At 40.7% G+C, this 15,021-nt stretch overlaps 1 protein-coding gene across 6 annotated transcripts in view; it reads right to left on the bottom strand.

Moving 5' to 3' along the window:
- Positions 1-15,021, bottom strand: part of RAPGEF6 (Rap guanine nucleotide exchange factor (GEF) 6) — a 132,875-nt gene that overhangs the window by 51,624 nt on the left and 66,230 nt on the right. The window lies entirely within an intron of this gene.

The following is a 15,021-nucleotide window of genomic DNA, read 5'->3' as shown; positions in this document are numbered from 1 at the left end:
GCCAAATAGCCCACAGTCTTAAACATTAGCTTATGTTGCAATCCAACATGAAGCAGGATCCCTGTTTATAAATTCAATTCATGCCTTAGTTCAAGAATAACCTCTAGAAAGCATCAATACAGAACAAAAAGTAGTGTAATCTAAACAAAAGTTTTAGTCCATAAAATGCTTTGAATTTTCTTTATGAAAATTAGTACACAGAAAGAATATTACGCATTTTGGCACATGTATGTACAATAGCACTTCTGTTCTATACGTCTATCTGTACATGCATGATTGAAGCCCACAAACACATTCTTTCTGTTGAAAGAAGTAAAAGTCAGTACTAGACTTCTGAAGAATCAAAGCCACATGGAATAACCAGTCCTTTAATTTAGCTACTCATTTATTTTCTGCCACATATATTCTAGTATTTTTAAATTTACACTCAACCATATGAAAGAACAGTATCAGAGAATCTTAGATTCTATGATAAAATGTATATCCTTTTACCACTTATAAACAGAATTTATATACTATTCCTTTTAAAAAATGCTCTGATGCAGAAAGTCTGAAACTACTCTGACAGCATAAAGTATCATGATCAAAATGAAAAGCTTTCTTCTGTAAAACAAAATTCCACACAGTTGTGTCAGCCACTAGATATTCATTCCTACGAATTATAAGATAATATTGTACAAGTGTTGTTGATCCAATATCAACTTTATAAATACTGACTAAACTTAAGTGAAATGGTCTTCATTTGGAATCACGTTTTTATGTCTATTTTTTGAAGAACACAAGAGAATCACTTTACCAAATACTTGTTCACTTATTTTCTGAAACCGTAAGCGGCACTGCAGGTCTCTCCAAACCTTCCTCACCCCCAGAAAAAAAATTAAAAAAAAACAAAAACAAACAAAAAACCCCAAACACATTGAGAGCACTTCTGACAGATGTAACATAATTTTGATTATCAAAATTGTTAGGAGGAACATGGAGGATGTTGTGTCACTTGTAAATCCCAATGACATTCTCGTTGCCAATCGCTACTTAAACCTCACCATCCTGTGGGCTCTAAAAACCCAGCACAGATCACTACTTGTAAAATAACTCTGGGAAACTGAAGACTACAAAACTATTTTTCACTACCCTAATATAAACAATACTCAAATAATGTAAACATTTTACTTACAAAAAAAAAGTATAAAATATGCAACCTGTAAATTAATATCTATGTTCACATGTATTTGGAAAAGAGAAAGTTTGAAAAGCAAAAGATTGCTAAACTCTCACAAACTTCCAGTAAAAAAAACTCCAAGCAGCAGGTATAGAATAGTGAAGTTGATCCAAATACAAAGGAAACACAACACTTTGAAGACTATGTTTAGCCACCAAAAAGTTTTACAGGCTGAAAAATCTATTTTCAGGGTTTGAGAACAGCAAAAAGGTCAAACCGCTCAGCTGACAAAATTCAATCCAGTGGCCAAAAGGTACACTCGCTATCTGTCAGTGCTGACGGTAAGAGCTGATGTACACCGAGATGTGACCTCTTCAACAACAACAACAACAAAGTAAAAAAGCGAAGCAGGAAAGTTGAGATTTAATTCTGGTCTGGAGCACTAGCTGGTTACTTTTAAAATCCAAACGCATACTTCTACAGTACACATTTTTGTGCCACATACAGAAAAGCACTATCCATCTACTAACAAGACACGAGGCAGAAAGTGTCACATTTATCTCCCTTAAAGCCTGCGGCGATTTGGACGTTAGTTAAGCCACCGATATTTCAACGATGCTGACCACAGAGCTGACGGAGGTCGCTTCCCCGGCTTTCCCCATCTGCTGCCTCCGTTACAGCCGTCAGCAGCAGCCGGAGCCGCCTGTGCCGCAGGGTGACACTGCTCCTCCGCTCCTCGGAGGGTCACACGTCAGCCAGCTCCTCTGCAAACACACCGCAATGCCATCGTCCACGCAAAAAGATAGAGAGGCACGCGCGAGCAAGGTCAGCGCGTCGTTTGCCAGGCAGGATGACATCCAGGATGACGCCCAGTACTTGCTAGCAAATTACTAGGCAGGGCTGCTGGCAGTCACGGATACAACTGGAGGTCAGTGTAACTGAAAAATCCAGGAGTTTTAGTAAATTACAGAACAAATCACCCATATAGACTCGTTACCTCTAGCTTAACACCACCGCAGTTGTGCTGCAAACTCCTCAGCCTGCCCCCATCTTTCTAACCTCCCTATTCCAACAACCGGCTCCGAGTTAAGCTTCGATCAGATTTCTTTCCGTCCATGAGCAAGTCCCACGGTGACTGTGATAATACAGACACAAGGAAATCTAATTTAAGCTGCCTGCTACCCAAATCATAATGATTTACACACTTTCAAAACGGCTCCAGGAAAAGCATGAGCAGGACCAAGAGCAGAACTGATTCTGCGGGATTTCCCAGGAGAACAAGGGCAGATGCTTGCTCTATACCAAAAATGGGTGCTACTGAAGCCCATTCTGGCTCAAAGACAGTAACACACACGCAGACACACACTGCCACATAGAGTTTTTCTTTCCTAATTCAGTTTAAATGTTAAGATTATTGTGATGAAGGCTGTTCTATATACCGTAGTTGAGAACTACCGCTGGAACAAGATAGGGCTCTCAAAATAAAAAAAGTTGTGTATATACTTTGTATGCCATTTTCAAAAATACACATTGAAGACCAACTCAGACCACCAGCCTTCCCAAAGGAGTATTTCTTATCATCTCATTAATCACTTACAACTGATCTTCATTCCCCCTGCCAGCACTCCCATTCATTTCCATCTCCTATAAAGCACACGGGCATGTACGATGTTCCTGCTGGACTCTGCAATATGTTCTTGTAAAAGACATTTAATGCAGGTTACATGCAAAGAAACACTGCAATATCTCTTTAAATTTGAGAGAGAGATAAGGTTTATTTGAGACAAGTGACCTTTAAAAAGTGCTGCTTGCCACTCTACTCAATCTCCCAAAATAAATCACAGCTTCTGTCTTTTGTATGTCATTTTTATTACCCAAACTGATTGTTCTTTCTTTCAGGGCTCGCTAAGCAGCAATACATGGATAGGATGTGTCTGTAACAACATGAGAGCGGACAGGGGAAGGACTTGCTGGATGTGGTAGTGAAGTTGCTGAAAGTGCTACAACATTGTCTTAACTATTGGTGAATTATGTTCGCTTATTATTTGACTATGGGGTTTTTGTGAGAAAAGCTTAGAAACTGTTGTTACAATCGCATCAATCTCTTGAAAAATTATGTGTTAGGGAAGGAAGTTCAAAATAGCAATGTTCACCCTATGTCCACATTAGAGGCTTTCAGACACAGACATATAATACCTGCATTATCTTCTGGTTAGTTGTGTGTCCCAGCAGCCACAGATAGGAAAAACCCGAACATCCATGAAATTCTAATAAACACTCAGTACAGAAATAGACTACTTGCCACTTTAAACCATAACAACTACATTTTCTCACAAGTAGGGATAATCTGGAATTTGAATATGAGTGTGTCCGACACGCTGGCACAGCCAGTCCTTATATCTGTGCCAGCACATCCTTGTGACTGACCTTTCCCAACAAAGAGATATTTAGCACCAAACCCTCCGCTGAAATGCCATATTGTGGTTCAGAGCTGTACAGGAAAGGAAGTTCGGAAAATAGAAGTTATGGTCTGCACAGCCACCTACAGCTCTGCCCTCCCACTGAGTCAGGAAAATACATTCGGTGATTACACTGAAAAAAACCTGAATCAACAAGGGAACTTTTAAAGAGATACTGCAAACTTCAATAGGAAAAAAGGAAAAAAAACCACTAAAACCTTCGGAAGCTCGTCCGAACGGTAGGTAGCATCAGTCTGCCTTGCCACACAAACCCAGAAACGACAGCAGCCTGGACTGCTCTTTGTTAAATGTATGTGAGATTTCTGAAGGTGGGACACAGCGCCCACCCCATCCCGCTCGCCGGGATGCAGTCGAGGCCAGCTCATGAAGCGGCAATGCTGGGGAGAGGGCAGAGGACATGAGAGCCTAAAAGCCAGTTCTGAGTAACAGTTAAGGAAAATGACATGCACAAAATACTAAACTCTACTTGCAACCACCCTGGAAACACCCACAAGGTGAAGACTCCGTGAGGTCCATCAGGAGCTTGGCTTTTGCTATCCATTTCATGGGTTCAGCCATCCAGCACTGAAGCACAGGGCAGCAGCACTCGTGCTGCTAAACCAGAGAAACCCCCAAAACTCAAACGATACAACTAAATCGGAAAACTCCCAAAACCTCCAGAAGGCCCAAACCCGTCATTTCTCCTACTGCACAATACAATGCAGAAACTCTCACATTTAAAACACAAAACAAACAACAAACAAAAGGAAAAAAAACACCCAACAAAAAACCACCAACAAAACACGAAGACCAGTATATATAAGTGCTTTTTGTCCTATCCAGGCAGAAAGAACACTCAAGTCTTGCACATGTTGTAGAAGACAAATTACATCAAGAGACTGATTTATAGGTTTGAATGGAGAGGCAGATCTGGGAGCAGCACTGCTGCTCTGAACGGCTGGCCGAAGCAGAGGGACATAAAAATGCAGCAACGGGACGCTGTAAAAGCAATCAAGCGTGGGAGAGAAGAATCTCTGCTCATATTTGTCCTTGGGCATCCTTGGAAAAAAGGATGGTCCTTGGGAAGAGTGTGGATGTCAGGAGTAATGGATGAAACCCAGGGAGGTTGCATAGGGGAGACAAAAAATGAAAATGAGGAAGGAGGAACCAGAAGAGGACACAGACCCTACAGCATCCACCACTGCCCAAAGGTGTCCCAGGGGAAACTGCTCAACAGGGCTCTGCATGACACCAGGGGACATGTATGGGGCCATGCGGACCCTTGGGCTGAACCAGTATAGACATTCTTTGGTTAGCTAAAATTATCAGCTAAAAATGACTAAAGAGGAAAGAACCACCAAAGAACTGGTGAGAACCAAGTAATACAGCAAAAAAAGCTTCAAACTTCAGTCATGAGCAATTTATACTCTAAGAGCCAGTAAATTTGTCAAATAAAGAAAAACTATACACCCAATAGTCCAAAATCATTGATTTACTAATTAACAGTTCAAAATGTGCAATGCATTTCAATAAATTATTTTATTTATTGTAAACAGTCTGAATGAGAAAAGAATGAAGAACAGCATGTGGTGTGCTGACAGCAGTAACTCATGATTATACCCGAAAGCAGCAGGTTTGGTGGGCAGTATCGCTCCCCAGAGCCCAGCTCTATCTTTCCACTTTTCAACAAGGTATACTTGCAAAGAATATTTGATCTGATTTTTTTTTTTTTAAACAGGCAATCAGAACATCTTGGTTTAATATAGAATTACCAACTTTCTAAAACTAGTTTGATAACAAGGGCAGGGCAATGACCTCATGATTTCTTCCAGAGACCGCTGAGGTTTCCGACAGTCCCCTAGCAAGAACTGTATGAAGTTTGAACAAAGACAAGTGCAAGGTCCTGCGCCTGGGAAGGAACAACCAAAGAGCCCAGCACAGCCTGGGATCTGTTGACTGAGGAGCTGAAAGGGACCTGGGGGTCCTGGTGGACAGTAACCCAAATACGAGTCAGCATGCTGCTGCAGCAATGAAGGCAAATCAGGTCTTGGGCTGCATCTGTCGGGGCATTACTAGAAGAGATAAGAGACATAACCATCCCACTCAGAACTTGTCAGGCCACACCTGGAGTACTGTGCCCAGTTCTGGTCCCTACAATTCCAAAAGGAGGTGGACAGACTGAAGAGGGTCCAAAGGAGGGCCATGGAGATGATGAAAGCGCTGGAGAACCTGCTCCATGAGGAAAGACTGAAGCAGTCAGATCTCTTCTCCCTGCAGAAGAGAAGGCTCAGAGGGACCTCATCACAGTATCCCAGTACTTAAAGGGCAGCTACAAAGAGGATAGCAGCTCTTTCTTCACAAGAAGCCACATGGAGAAGACAAGGGGCAACGGGTACAAGTTTCACCAGGAGAGGTTTCATCTTCATTTCTATTTTTTTTTTTTTTTTTTACTGTGAGACCAATCAATTACTGGAATAACCTCTCCAGGGATGCGGTAGAGTCCCTATCACTGGGAAGTTTTCAAGATGTGATTGGACAGGGTGCTAGATAATCTCATCTAGGCTCCCCTTCCAAAAAGGACCACATTGGTACCAACACTGACAACTAACACTGCTGCACAATTACCAAAATCTCATGGGTTATTTGGCTTTTTCTGCATCTGATGAGTATCGGAAGTGCAATCAGCCAGCCAACATCCAGCTCATTTCCTCTTGGATATCAGGAAGTAACATTCGTCAGTTTTATTATTTCACTACACTTTCATCACCAAAACCACCCCAAATTTACAATGGGGTGGTACTTCTCCATAACCACAAAACACTTTGCAACGATTACGACTACGCTGAACTTCTACAAATAATTTTCAAGCTATCCAGTGCAGCAGACTAAACTGCATCTCACTTGATCTCATCTGAAAGTATCTACAGGCCCACGTAGAGTGCATCTGCAGTGACATTTACTTCCTACATAAACACCATTTGCTCTCAGCAGTGAAGTCACACAGAATACTTGGGAATTAAATTAAAAGCCGATTTTGGTATAACAGATTTTTGAGATTGCACATGCCCTGTATAACAGAGCAAATTACGTGATCTTTGACGAGATGACCACCAATCAACTCTTTTGAGAAGCACACTAAAAATGATTGCTAGCCTGAGGACAACTTTCCTTTATGTGCTCGCCAGAAAGGTTTTGCTAAAAATGAAGGCTATAGAAAAGTCACTGCATAGTTTATATAGAAAGGCAACCACAGAACTCATAAGTGATGTCATAGGAGAGCTAAACTGAGACTTTCATCTTTCTATTTCCCATTCTTTCCAGGGAGAGGAATCAGAAGAACCTCTTTCAGCACAGAGACAGTGCTCTTCCTGCTGTATTTCCTATGTGACTTTTGGATTTCCTGGTATCTTTCCCCTATGGAAAAGCCACATCTGTGCCTTTGTGCCACAAGTTTTGAAAATAAGTATCAGTGTTTCCTGGTACAGTTTGGATATCCGAAAAAACACATGCTAAAAAGGCACAGACAACATGCATTTGCAAAATACTTGACAGATGGACACAAGACCTATGAATTATCTTTTTCTATCTGTAAAAGAAGCTTCACCACCATGTTTCAACCTGCAGTAAATGGCATGTTTATTAAACATATTCAGAAACATCCGCAATGAGGGCAGTGGCCAAAGGACTCATCATCAGAAACCAAATTACTAAAGGAAGCACAGTCTGCATAATTCTCCCGGTGTACAGTGTCCATTACAAATTCAAGTTAATGGAAAGAAAATGGGCAATAAGGAAGCAAAAATTTTGCCTCATTTTTTATCTGATACTCCTTGATAGCAAAGTTTTTCATCAGTCTTCCTAGGTCTCCGTGTGGATGTTTACAACCGATCCCTCTAGTCTGGACACAGTAGAAGCATCAGCCTCCAAGGGAACAGTCTGTCCTTTTATAGGCTGTGTAAGCAAATTTTCTGTCCTTGGTTTTACAGATTGTCAGTAACCTTATACCTTATTTGCTTTTCTGAAGCTCCCTGAAATGTTGCCAGCAAGAGTAATATTCAGAAACAACACAGGGTTTATTTCCATGAAACACCCGAGGACAAGCACGGCGCAGCCCCGCAGTTTTGCTGCACACGTACGTCTGCTCTATCATCGTAAAACCCGCTATGCACTGCTACACCAGCCCAACCATCTCACCGTTACAACCAGCTCTCAAGCTCCAAGCCTAGCAATCCCAAGTTTAAGGTACAATATTTATTATTTTGTTTGTTGCTTGAGGTTCTCCATTAAGAGGTTTTCACTGTTTTAAGCTGGAACCCATTAACACACCCCTGAAGCATTAACTGTGATTACACTTGGTAACCTCTGAGCTTTAGGAAACACACCTGCTCAGCCTCCATTGCACCCAAGTGGTTTAAGGGTAGCAATTTTCTTTTCTCAGATGATACAGAAAGTCTAGACTGTTACAAACAGCCAGTTAAGAAAAGCCTGTTTGCCTTCAGTTTTAAAACTTAAATTTGCTAAACTAAAAAAGACCACTCAATCAAACAGCTGAACAGGAGTGCTGTCCTCTGAACCCTCTGCCAGCTCCCACCTCTCCTTTTCGGTCACTGCATCCTTCCATTCCCTTCATATGCCATTTTCTTTTTGATGCTCTTGATTCAACACCTTTCATACAGTTACTATTAGAATGAACTAGTTCTGCCCAAATTTCTTCCTTTTAATTCCTATTTGCACTTCCAAGTCTTTGGATCCCCCCATTTTTTGGCAGTCCTGCTGCGAGCTTTCCTCTTTGCAATCCCACGTACGCCTCCGATACCCTCATGATTTCCTATAATCCAAACCCCTACCACAGCAGAAGAAAGCTTTGTCTGAGGAGCTAGAGGGTGGGATGGGTTTCCTACACGGCTCATTCAAGAACACCTTAACTCCAGATGCTGGCAAGTGCTCTCCCGCATTATACCATCAGCGGTCCTGGCCTTTTGGAGTACATCCCAGGCAGCACACCCAACCTGCGCAGGACAGCACTGGCTCTGCTTCCAGGCACCTTTCCTTCCTCTGGCATCACAGCTGTCACCATCCATAGCTGACTATTTTAAATACTTCATGGTCAAAGGCTCTACTGTGTTAAAAAGGCTCTAGGTAGAAAAAATTCCCCAAACCTGGCATTTCCATGATCGGTACCAACTGTCAGGAAGCAGCTGACAAACTCTGCTCAGCTCAACAGCGCTATTTTGGATTTCTGTTTTGCACCGGTACTTCGGTGGTTTCTCTGCCAGACCCCTTGCTAGCTTTACAGTCAGGGCTGTTTCACCTTGCCTCCAATTTGAGCAAACTCTGCATTCTAGCATCTTTATCTGCCAGTTGTTTTGATGGTTTCACTATGTGCCTGCAATTCCATCATCAGTTTGTTCATTTTCACAAGATAACTAATTTCTTTAATTAGTTCTATTTTTTCTTTCTACAACCTACTGAAACAAGAGCAGCAATGCTTACTCCCACTGACATGCAGTCAGTCTCTCACCAAGCACATCTTTCTGTATCCCACTTCTTGCTCTCAGCCATCCCATTCATTCCATCTAAGAAAAAAACAACCCCCCCGATGTTTTTTTCGCCATCAGTAAGTAAATTATTTTAATCTCATATATCCTGCCAGTAAAACAATGAGAAACCACCGAAAACAACTGGAGTTCTCTGAAGTTATTTTGCAGTATTTTCATTACCTTTCTTCCCCAGAATTTATATAAATTAACTCTGGTTTATGTTCACTTTTCACATACGAGCTACAATTCTGTTCCAGTTTAAAAATGTTTAATACACACTTAGAGCTGTGTTAATGGGAGAGTAGAAAGTTGCTCCTCTGAGATACAGAAAGAGGCCACTTAGGTATCCACAGAGAGGGTAAGATGAGCCCAGCCAAATTACCTATGCTGACATCAGTCCTCAACTAACTTAATGCAAACAAAAACATTTCCTCCTTAAAGACCACAGTGGCACAAAAGACGATTTCTTCAGATTTTTAAAGAGCAGCAATGATGTCTTTGTTTGTTTGTTTTTAAAGCCAACTGATAGCTCAAATATTTTCCTAACAGATTCAGATAAAATCCTGTAACCTTCAATAACACGATGCAAAGAAAAACAGTGCCTATCCAACTTCAGATTGCTTTCCTTTTTAAAACATACAAAAGATGTGCTTGCTGACAATATTTATTTCAAAACTTGTTTCAATTCATTAGCTACAGTACATACTTAATCCAGTTATTATTAGTACTACATACATCTCAAAGAAATAAGGACCAAGTTGATACCATTCACGACAGCCTTGCAGTGCCCTGAAAACTATCCTTGTGGCATTCCTAAAATAACCCCAGGCTTACAAAAACAAACAAACAAACCAAAAAAAAACCCCACACAACAACAACAAAAACCCAAACCCAAAAAGAACAACACAAAAACTACAACAAAAAAAAACATCTAAAAGAATTAAAAATCCCTAGAGGCTGTTCTATGCCTCTGGCAGCCAAGAGCTTCTTGGTCTTCATGGCTCCTACAGTGCATAGGAAATAAAATCCTCTGAAGTATAACGTTTCCTTAGTTACAATAAGGTGACATGAGGACAGAATTTCAAACTAAATCCTGGTGTTGCCTTAAACCACATATGTAATGCAATTTTAATTTGGTTTTCATATGTCTAAATTATAGATTACTGGTATGCCTTAACTCATGATAATGCTAAGCATCTGACATGCAAACATCTCAGCTTTGGAGAAGTGGGGACTTCAGCTGTGAAAATTCACCTATGAAGAAGTGTACCAGTATTGATGAGAGCTCCATAATACTGGGAATACCCAACATGTAAACATAAGTTGCATTTTTTACAACCATCAATTAATACAGATCAACTCTTCTCTGGTCTATTCACAGCATAACATTTTTAAAATGTCAAGAATTGTGTTTTGTTATTATGAAGATGTAACAGGAATGTTCAAAAAGACTTACTTTCAGTACCAGAGTTCAGATTTTACTGTTTGTTCTCGCCACTGAAGACTAACACATTACAGGACTAGAAAGAGCCTTGTCTAAATAATTACAGTAGAAAACAAACTGTGACAGCACCTAGTGATGCTATGAGTTCTGTAAGGAGCTGAAGTTTCACAAGTCATTAAAACTCCGGCAGCCACACAGGCGACAGCAGCCCGACGTTTGGGGAGCTCTCATCCTGAGACAATACTGCAGGGCACATGAAATTCCAAATCTACACTGAGTCTCATCTCAGCTGAATAATTTATAAACTCTTATATACACCAATTGGTAAAATACAGTGGTGATGATGGTCCTTCTTCACACATCCTCAGGCTGCTACAATCTCACTTCACTGTAATGACATGCAAGTGACAATCAGCTCCGGGGACTCACCTAGCAGGGCTACGAGGATGCACAGAGCACAACGCGAGCATGCCGATGCTGCAAGCAACACTTGGCAGCGTATTACCTTTCAGCTAAGAGCTGCGTAATGAGGCCCTCAGATCCTGTATAAGCAAAAAAACAAAGGAGCACCAATCTTTCATCTACATTTTCTTTCTGTATTCATAAAGAAATGCATTCGTGGAAGTGAGAGGAGCAAAACAGGGTGGTCCTGAACTAGGCTGTAGCTGTAAGCAGAATTGTAACAAAGCAGGTTTAAAACAAACAAGGTCTAGGAGGAAATGAATGAACAGATAGGTGTTTATTTGCATATTAAGAGCCAATTTCCGATAAAAACAATACTTCAGGAAAAGGCTTTTTCTGTTGAAAAAGTAGTAGGATGCGTACTTACACTTAACTTGAACATGTTATATACTGGAGTATAAGAAAATCCAAGCTTTCTGGAGTAAATGGCCACACAGCTCTATTAAACCATTTTTACCTTAATAGACTACCAAGCAAAGAGTGCATTTAAAAAGTTTTACAGAAAGTACCCTGCAAGTTCTTACAGAAAACAGAGTTAGACTTTTAACTAAGTGGAAGGAAAATTGTCATTCGTCAGTCCAAGCACTCACTCTCCAAGGGCTCAGGGATGAGAGTACTCAGTAACCAAGAGGCTGTGCTCCTACAAATGAATTAAGATGGAGAAACAAGGCAATCCTTCTGTGCAGGGAATGGACGGGGAAAAGATCAGAAAATATGGAATAGGAGAGACCATAAATACTCTGAGGAGCTAGCTGAAACTGCAAAAACTCAAAGGAGGGCTAAACTATGCAAACCAAAGTTTGTAGGAGGGAAGAGAACCATCAGGAACCAGAAGAGAGGAGCTCGCAGGGCAGTGACCCGCTGCCCATGCCTGCCCACAAAAACTTGCACACTCCGGGGACAAGCACCCGCAGGTCCCGCTCTGAGGGACAGCAGGGTGCTCTGCACCACAGAAAGCTGGGCTGGAAGCTACAGGCATGGACAGAGAAAGAGTGGAGGGAGAGGCAAGGCCAAGAGGAAGAGAAAGATGTTGTCAAAATTGACTGAAAAAAAAAAAGCTAAGGATCAGTTGCTCTGTTTGCACTGAAAACATTTTGAACTCATACTACCAGGGCTACTTTCCATGTAAGTGCATTAGCAAAGACAAGGATGACATCAAATCAAATCAAGGACACACTACCCAAGCTCTGCTTTTCTTCTGAGGAGCTGAAAATAATCTTTAATTGCATGAAGGTTTCAACTCAAGATCTTGGGAGATCAAATTGATGCCCTTTGGAGTCAGAAGATGATGTTACACTGATTTTAGTTACGCGTAACTAAAACTTGCATCACGTCCCTGTGAGACAACAGCAGAAATAGGAATGGGACTGAAAAATGACTCCAAGTCTTCCGCTCTAACCCAAAGACAAACTTTGACAGAGCAAATGTATCTTGTTATTATGCTTCGCATTATTAGATTTTATCTAAACAGCAGAAAGAGAAGAACACAGAAGCCTAGAGAAAATAAATTACTGTCTACTGTCGTAAGACAAGTTTAACATGCACCTGGGATCTTGAATGAAACTGTTTTCCTCAAGAAAAAAAACATTTTAGAAGCTTAGATGTTAATTCAAAACCCCTTATTTTCTATAAAAAGCACATTATCTCAAAAAGCATCCCTTTTTAAATATCCTCTACAGATACATTATCCAATCACTCTGTATTTTCCCCATCAGACCCTCCTGCTACACAAATAGGGTAACTGTGTATGCATTCTAGGCTTGGAAAACTGTTAGGATGTGCATAAAATTTCTATTATGGGAGAACCATATACATCTAAATTGTTAAGTTTAGAGCTCTCTTTCATAGTGACTTCATAACGCATCAATGTTTAAGAGTCTAATACCACAAAGCACATTCCAGACAATTTAACAGACACTGAGAAAGTTATGAACAGAATTACAAAGACAATCAGAATCTTGCTGACATACATTTGAATTATTTAATTTTTTTGCTTTAAAATATTGCATTGCTATCAGAGGAACTTAGTTTGATACAAGTTGAATGCCTCTTGTCCTCGCAAATACAACCAGTCTGTGGAAGCAGATCTCCACAAGACCGATGCAAAGTCCTCTACCTTCCTTCATCTTCCTCCAGAGACACAGTGGCTTGACAGCTGGGACTGCTTTGATCACTGTTCGCCACGCTCCTTGCTGCTTATCATATTCACCATGTTTGCTTAAGGATGCCTGCCTCTATTTATCGCATCTTCTACAGTCTATCATTCCAGAACGTGTACAGTCCCCAGGGCAGAGACCATTTCTTATGATGTGCTTCTGACATGGCATTCTGCCCCTGTACTGGTACCTCCAGACACAAGTGAGAGAGGAACAACCATTATCTTCCTGCAAGGGAGATGGTGACCTTTCTTGGACACATTTCCAAGTATCAGCAGAGTCTTGAGAAATACTGTTGACCTCTACAAGAGCCTGCATGGAAGGGTTGAAAAGCTCGTACAGCTCATCTTCAGGTGCACTGCAGAAATTCACAACACTTGGAGTTCTCTCTCTCAGTTTATCCTCCTTTTAGCAGCTCTTTATACAGGAAAACAGATTGCACTGATTACAGAAGTCTACTCCCTCCCTTTTACTTTCAGAAGCCAAAAGCAACAGAGTCTCTGGGAGATGAGGGGTGCGTGTAATGCCAACTGGTGCGGACACCCCTTATACTCAGAGTGTATCTTCCAGGAGGTGATGGAGCTCCTAAAGCTGGCTTCTCCTGTGGATTGCTCCAGAGCCACACAAATTAACTTCCTTAGGTTAAGGTTAATCTTCAGAGTATTCTCCTTTACATACCTTCACGAAAGCTTACCCTTCCGATTAGTCATACAAAATATGACTTCATTTTTCTCTGATTAAATAGATGTATCATTACACTGTCATATTCATAACAGCTATAATTACAACTGAGTCAACAGCCCATTTTCAGACCATTGTCCTGTATCAGTTTAAAAGCAACTAATTAAAAAAAATTCTGGGACAGATAGCTACATAAATCTAAGACATTTTGAATTTAACCACTGAGAAAGCAAATGAAAAAACAGATGTTCACTGCTCTATGGCAAGAAGTGGTTCTAGTTTCAAAATAGTATCATAAAATACTTGACATTTTCAAGTTAAAAGTTATAAACTTGCATACTTGAAATTCTGACATCAGTTATTTTGCTATAATATTATTATAAAACACCTGTCAAACAGATTTGTGGTACAAGGCTCAGATAAAAACAAAATGGAACAAACTCAGATATAATTCAGTTCATCAGTGTGTTTAGTCTATGCACATTTCTCTTCAGAGTTGCAGAACATCACAAACAGATCAGTTTAAAAGTTTGTGGGGGTTTGCAGGAGTTTTGGGGGCTTTGCAGAAGGGGACTACAGGTGCTTTTTCTTTTGTAGTTTTAAAGATAAAGAACTTTTAGCTATGGATTGGAATGCAAAACCAGTTAATCAGTTTTCATCATCCATTAAAAAAAAAAAAAAAAAGAAAAAACAAACCTCGCCCTCCCCAACATTTTATACCACTTCATTTATGAATAGTAAATGAGTGAATAAATGGCTTCACTGGTATGGCAGCAATCCACTGGGTATCCTCCACAGAGCTGACACAGGGGGCCAAAAACCTTTACCATTTTTTTATAATATTATTTTACCCCTGCCAAACCCTTATTTGAGCACAGGGTGTCTTTTTTGTGGTTTCTCACTTTGGCCCAAACTCTACGGAAATAGCAATCTCAGCTGAAGTACCAACGTGACTAAGCATTCCCATCTTTTAAGCAACATTACAGGTTCAGACCTCCTTAATAAGAGCGGTGCAGGTAAGCTGAGCTTAAGTAAATTCATCCTTTCATATTCAATGTCCACAGAGTAGGAAGGGAAGAAAGCGAAAGAGTCGACATGTATACTCGAGACACAGATGATG

This window comes from Haliaeetus leucocephalus, unplaced genomic scaffold, assembly GCF_000737465.1.
Source record: "Haliaeetus leucocephalus isolate CR32 unplaced genomic scaffold, Haliaeetus_leucocephalus-4.0 Scaffold656, whole genome shotgun sequence".
NCBI classification, from domain to species: domain Eukaryota; kingdom Metazoa; phylum Chordata; class Aves; order Accipitriformes; family Accipitridae; genus Haliaeetus; species Haliaeetus leucocephalus.
The sequence above is the reverse complement of the archived record's forward strand: the minus strand, read 5'-3'. Positions and strand labels throughout refer to the sequence as shown.